This window comes from Petaurus breviceps, unplaced genomic scaffold, assembly GCF_028583685.1.
Source record: "Petaurus breviceps papuanus isolate PSGF00001 unplaced genomic scaffold, PetGlider_PUasm1.0 126, whole genome shotgun sequence".
NCBI lineage: Eukaryota > Metazoa > Chordata > Mammalia > Diprotodontia > Petauridae > Petaurus > Petaurus breviceps.
The window spans coordinates 67,032,608-67,037,827 of record NW_027185655.1 but is presented as its reverse complement, the minus strand read 5'-3'; the positions used below and the strand labels follow the sequence as shown (position 1 = coordinate 67,037,827).

The following is a 5,220-nucleotide window of genomic DNA, read 5'->3' as shown; positions in this document are numbered from 1 at the left end:
AGATACATGAATTTATATTAGGAAAGTAACCTTATTTTCTTTGGAATAGAAGGCATTTAGATTTTAGATAACTGAGCTGTAAGACAACTTTCAATATTCCAGTATTTGCTGATTAAGAAAGTAGAGATGTGAATAATAAAAAATTTGTATTTGTCTTTCAAATGAATGACCCTTGTACTTTTATTTATACTTATATTCAAATATAGTTGTCTGATGTTATAATAATTCACATTATTCTGATATCTGGGGACTTTATATCACATTACAAAGATATGACAACTCACAAAGAATTAATAAAGAGATTTTTCGAGTGACGTCAGCAGAGCGGCGGCGGCGACCCCGCTCCTCCTCTCCTCTCCACTGCTAACATCCCCCTGGCGGGCCCTGGGGGGCGGCGTGGGGCCGGAGGGCCCCAGACACCTTGCCTGCCGGTGGCTGCCTAAGCCGGTTTTCCAAGAACAAGAATGGAGGAGAATGTAAAGCTGTCAGTGGCAGAAGATGTGGTGGAATATCATCTGTTTTTGTTACCAGAAGAACCAAAAGATCCAGAAAAACACAAAGAGGTCTTTCAGAAGTATATTGCAGCAATAACAACCCAGTGTGCACCTCTGCTGGTTTCCTATATCTCGCAAAATCAGCCTTTTAATCTCAGATACAAACCTGCTAAAGGTAGCATTCCTGCTCATATTGTTGGTGTAACTAAATTTGGGGATAACATTGAGGATGAGAGGTTTATTGTTTACCTAATAAAGCAGATTACGAAGAAGTTTCCAGAGTTAGTAGCAAGGATTGAAGATAACGATGGTGAGCTAATAGAAGCTGCTGAATTTCTCCCCAAATGGTTGGATCCTGATAATAGCACCAACAGAGTGTTGTTTTTTTTTTTTTTCACTGTGGGGAGCTGTGCACTATTCCAGCACCAAGGAGAGCTGTGGAAATATCCTGGTTACCTGCCACACCTCCCACAATCAGTCAGGCACTGTCGATCATCACCAGGCACTCTGAAAAAATTGTCGCCTCAGAATCCATCCAGGCAGCAGTAAACAGGCGGATCAAAGGGTACCCAGAAAAATTCCAAACATCTCTTCATCGGGCTCACTGCTTCCTCCCAGCTGCTGCTGTGGCAATTTTGAAGAAACGTCCTCAGCTGATAGCTGAAGTTGTCCAGGCCTTTTACTTATGAGATCCTATTGACCTTCGAGCCTGCCGAACTTTCAAAATATTCTTGCCAGAAACACGTATAATGGCTTCGCTCACACTCACAAAATGTTTGTATGCACAGTTGGTACAACAGAGGTTTGTGCCAGACCGCCGAAGTGGGTATAGTTTGCCTCCCCAGTCCCATCCCCAGTACCGAGAACATGTACTGGGCATTAAATTGGCTCATGGCTTTGAGATTTTGTGTGCTAAAGCCAGTCCACTTACTGACTTCAAGAAGCCTCTAATAATGAACTCTTTGGAATGGCTTTCTTGAGAGTCTGAAACGGAAGGACTATTTTGAGGGAGAGATGGAAGGCTCTGCTAAGCACCTGCAGAAACTACGAATGGCAGAGAACTACTTTCAGCAATCTGTGAACGGGCCAGAAAACTTTCTTGACATAAGCCCAGGGGAAGAAATCTTAACTTTATTACAAACAGTGCTTTTTGATCTGGAGGAATTTAAGAAAGATGCTAATCTCCCCTTAGCAGATAATTATCACTGGCTGTACCTCTCACCGGATCAGCTGGACCAGATTCTGCAGGAAGCAGCTGGTAAAGATGAACCCGGTCTCACTCCCAATCCCAAAGGGGAAGAGGAGCCGAACTATGATCTAACCAAAGTCACAGAGAGTGTGAAGGCGTTTGTGTCCAAAGTCTCCACCCACAAAGGAGCAAAACTGCCTCGGGAGCCATCTGAGGCACCTATCACCTTTGATGCAGATTCTTTCCTCAATTACTTTGACAAGATTTTGGGGCCAGATTCTGGCGAGTCAGACTCTGATGACTTAGATGGTGATGATCTGGATGGGGAGGACTCTGAAGGCCTAGACAGTGATGATGATGTAGACCTTGCCACCCAGGGCCCTGAGGGAAAGGCCTCCACGAAAAAAAAACAAACTCTAGAGAGTATCAAATCATTAATGGCGCATATGGACCAGGAGCTAGCACACACTAGCATCGGGAAGAGCTTCACCACCTGGAAAGAAATGGACAACTTGACAAAGGAACCATCTCAAACTCTTGGTAGCCATTCCAATGACGAAATGACAGCAGATGGTACTGTTCTGGAACCTGTAGACGTGGATCTGAACTTGGTCTCAAATATCTTAGAATCCTATCATTCCCAAGCTGGACTGTCAGGACCCCCTTCTAACCTTCTACAGAGCATGGGTGTGCAGCTCCCTGATGACATAGATCACAGACATCCCAGCACATAACTGAAAGAATAATGGGGCAGCCAATAAAGAGTCCATCTGATGTACCCTTGTTGCCCTGATCACTCACTTAATAAATGGCATTTCACGGTGGCTACCATGATCTCCATGATGTATTCTGGGATTTCTGCATGATTTTCCTCCTCATCCCAAGGATAAAAATATCTTCTCTTTGTGGACATAGCTCCCCCCCAAAGGCACTGTCTTTTGTCTTTTGACCCTTGATATCTATGACATCTCCATCTACTTCAGGCTCTCATGGCTTGACTTTGCCTCCTTCACTTAGGTGCACTCAAGTCAGTAAGCATTTGTTAAGTACCTACCAGCACCCGGCACACGGAAAGGCAAAAGATAGTCCCAAATCTTGAGGAAAATCTTATTGCCTAGTATGTGGTTCTGTCTCCCTGGTTCTGTCTTCGTCTTTCTCCCGGGATTTGCTCTTAAACCAACAGTCTACCACCACGTACATAAAACCTCAGCCATGGATGGCAGTGGGCATCTTCACCATGGCCAGGGCAGATGTAGTGAAAAAGAATTGTATAGTAGGTCAAAAATCCCAGCTTCCACAACTGGGTGGCCTCAGTTTTTTCATCTGTAAAATGAAAGGGGTTGGACTGGATGGGCTCTAAGGTTCCTTCCCATGCTACATGTGATCCTAAGTGTGTTGTCAACTTTAAAGTGCTGTGTAGATATGGAAAATTCATTCTCATTCTCATGGTCCAGTGACTACCACACCTCTACAGTGTTGCCCCAGCTTTCTGTTGTAGGGCAGCCATTTTATCTCTATCTTTACTAAACACATAGAGACTACTCACTTCCCTGGTTTAATTTTGTCTTTTTGAAGCATTAAAAGGACAACTCTACCCAAAATTTTCAGAGGAAAGTTACCTTGCAGTTGCTGGAAAATGGGCAATTTTCCTGTGTTGATTGTAATTCTGTTTAACCCTGGATTTCTCAGTTACCTCCTCCCCTTGCTTGCTACTTCCACCCTACCATCCAGACTCAAGTACTCTTCCCAAACAGACCCTATGATCCAGTCAGGTGAGTCTCTAGTTTTGTCCCATACCAGTCAGATTTGTTTTCTTCTCATAACTTTTGTGTTGTACCCATTGCCTGGAGTATTCCAGTCTTGCTATGTTTTGGGGGGTGGGAAGGAGGAAAGCTCATCTGTGGGAAACCTGAAGAGACCATGTTTGTCCCTAACCTAGGCAAGAATGTCCATTTTTTGTAACGAGTGACCAAAATCCAGCTTAAAAGGCAAATAGTTCAGGGCTGATGGTATTCAGGGCTCTGAGGCCACCAAAGGAAAATAGAAGAGACCATGTAAATGGCAGAAAAGAGCTATTTCATAGATGAAATTTAAAGATAATATCTCTGTGGAATGCGGCCATCCTTCCCTAGGCTAGGCAGCTGCCAGCGACCGGTTTCCAAAATAACTGCATGATGAGTGATTCCAGGATCTTAGATAACCCAGACATCAGTTGGGGCAGAATTGAGTTTCTCTCTCAGAACATTGAATTCTCAGTTCAAGTGTCTTGATGCTTTGTAAGACTTTTTTCTTGGTTGGTATTTAGGGACTCATATCAAGGGAATGGGGGACCTGGGAGAATGTGTTCTGTTGGATTTGACACTAAGGGTGTACCCCAATTCTTGTGCAGGGAACAGAACCTTCTTATGAATATGGGCAAATGGCTACATTAATAGAGAAGGCTCTGGGGCATGAAGCCCTTCAAAAGAAATCTTGTCAGGTAAGTTGTTAGAATAGATTTAAGAAGCATAGAAGCTCCAGAATTTGGGATGCAGTTTTTCCTTTTATTTTGCTTTACTGTGTTCTTGGTGTAGAAACTCTTGCCTTACATATCTGGAGACCTGATTTTGGTTCCTGGTTGTGTGATTTTGTTCAAGTGACAACTTTTCTCAGCCTCATTTTCCTTATCTGTTAAATGGAGATAATGACAATACCTACCTCATAGGATTCTTGTAAGGATCAGAGAGATATGGATAAACCTCTGCAAATTTTAAATTTTAAAAATGTGAATTTTTTAAATCTTATTTTTATGTTAATAAACATGTATTTCTCTTTAAAAAAAAATAAAGAGATTTCTCCCCCCAGCCCCCCAAAAAAAAGAAAAGGAAAAGATAAGAACAGAGCTGAATCAAGAGAAGCATGAAAAGGTAAACAGGAAAGAGAATTCATAAGGTACTTATTAAAGTTGAACTGCTGGGGCAGAGCCAAGATGGCGGAGTAGAAACAGGACTGCCACATAGCTCCGACTTCTACCTCCTCCAATAAATGTAAAAAATTACTCTAAACAAACTTTAGAGCTACAGAACCCACAAATTGACAGAGAGAAACAAATCTCCTACTGAAGAAAGTCCAGCAGGACAACAGGAATGGTCTATCACAAAATTCTGGGAGCCCAGGGCATTCCTGACTGAGTTGTGGTTTTAGCCCCAGGGCAGTCTCAACCAGAGGTGGCTGGAGTGGAATTTGGGACACTGGATCACCAACAGCTCTAGCAGTTTCCAGACTTCTCAATCTATGAATGCCAAAAACAAAGTAAAATGTCAATGTGGAAGTTTGTTAAAACAGGGGGAGCATGGTCTGGCTGCTACTCCTGGAGCTAGAAGTGGAGGAGGGGCAGTGGTTGTAGCCACTGCCGCATAGCTGCTTCCAGAGCTCCTGGCCTGCAGATTGTAGGGGGACCAAGTGTCCATTCAGAGGGTTATCACCCTTGCATTGACATGCTTGAATCTGAATTGCAGTCTTGGGTGGTGGTCCTGGGGTGTGTGACCAGTAATCCAG

At 43.4% G+C, this 5,220-nt stretch overlaps 1 pseudogene; it reads left to right on the top strand.

The window, feature by feature from the left end:
* The first annotated feature begins 314 nt into the window (after positions 1-314).
* LOC138167757 (protein ecdysoneless homolog pseudogene) lies at positions 315-2,524 on the top strand (annotated as a pseudogene).
* The last annotated feature ends 2,696 nt before the right edge of the window (positions 2,525-5,220 follow it).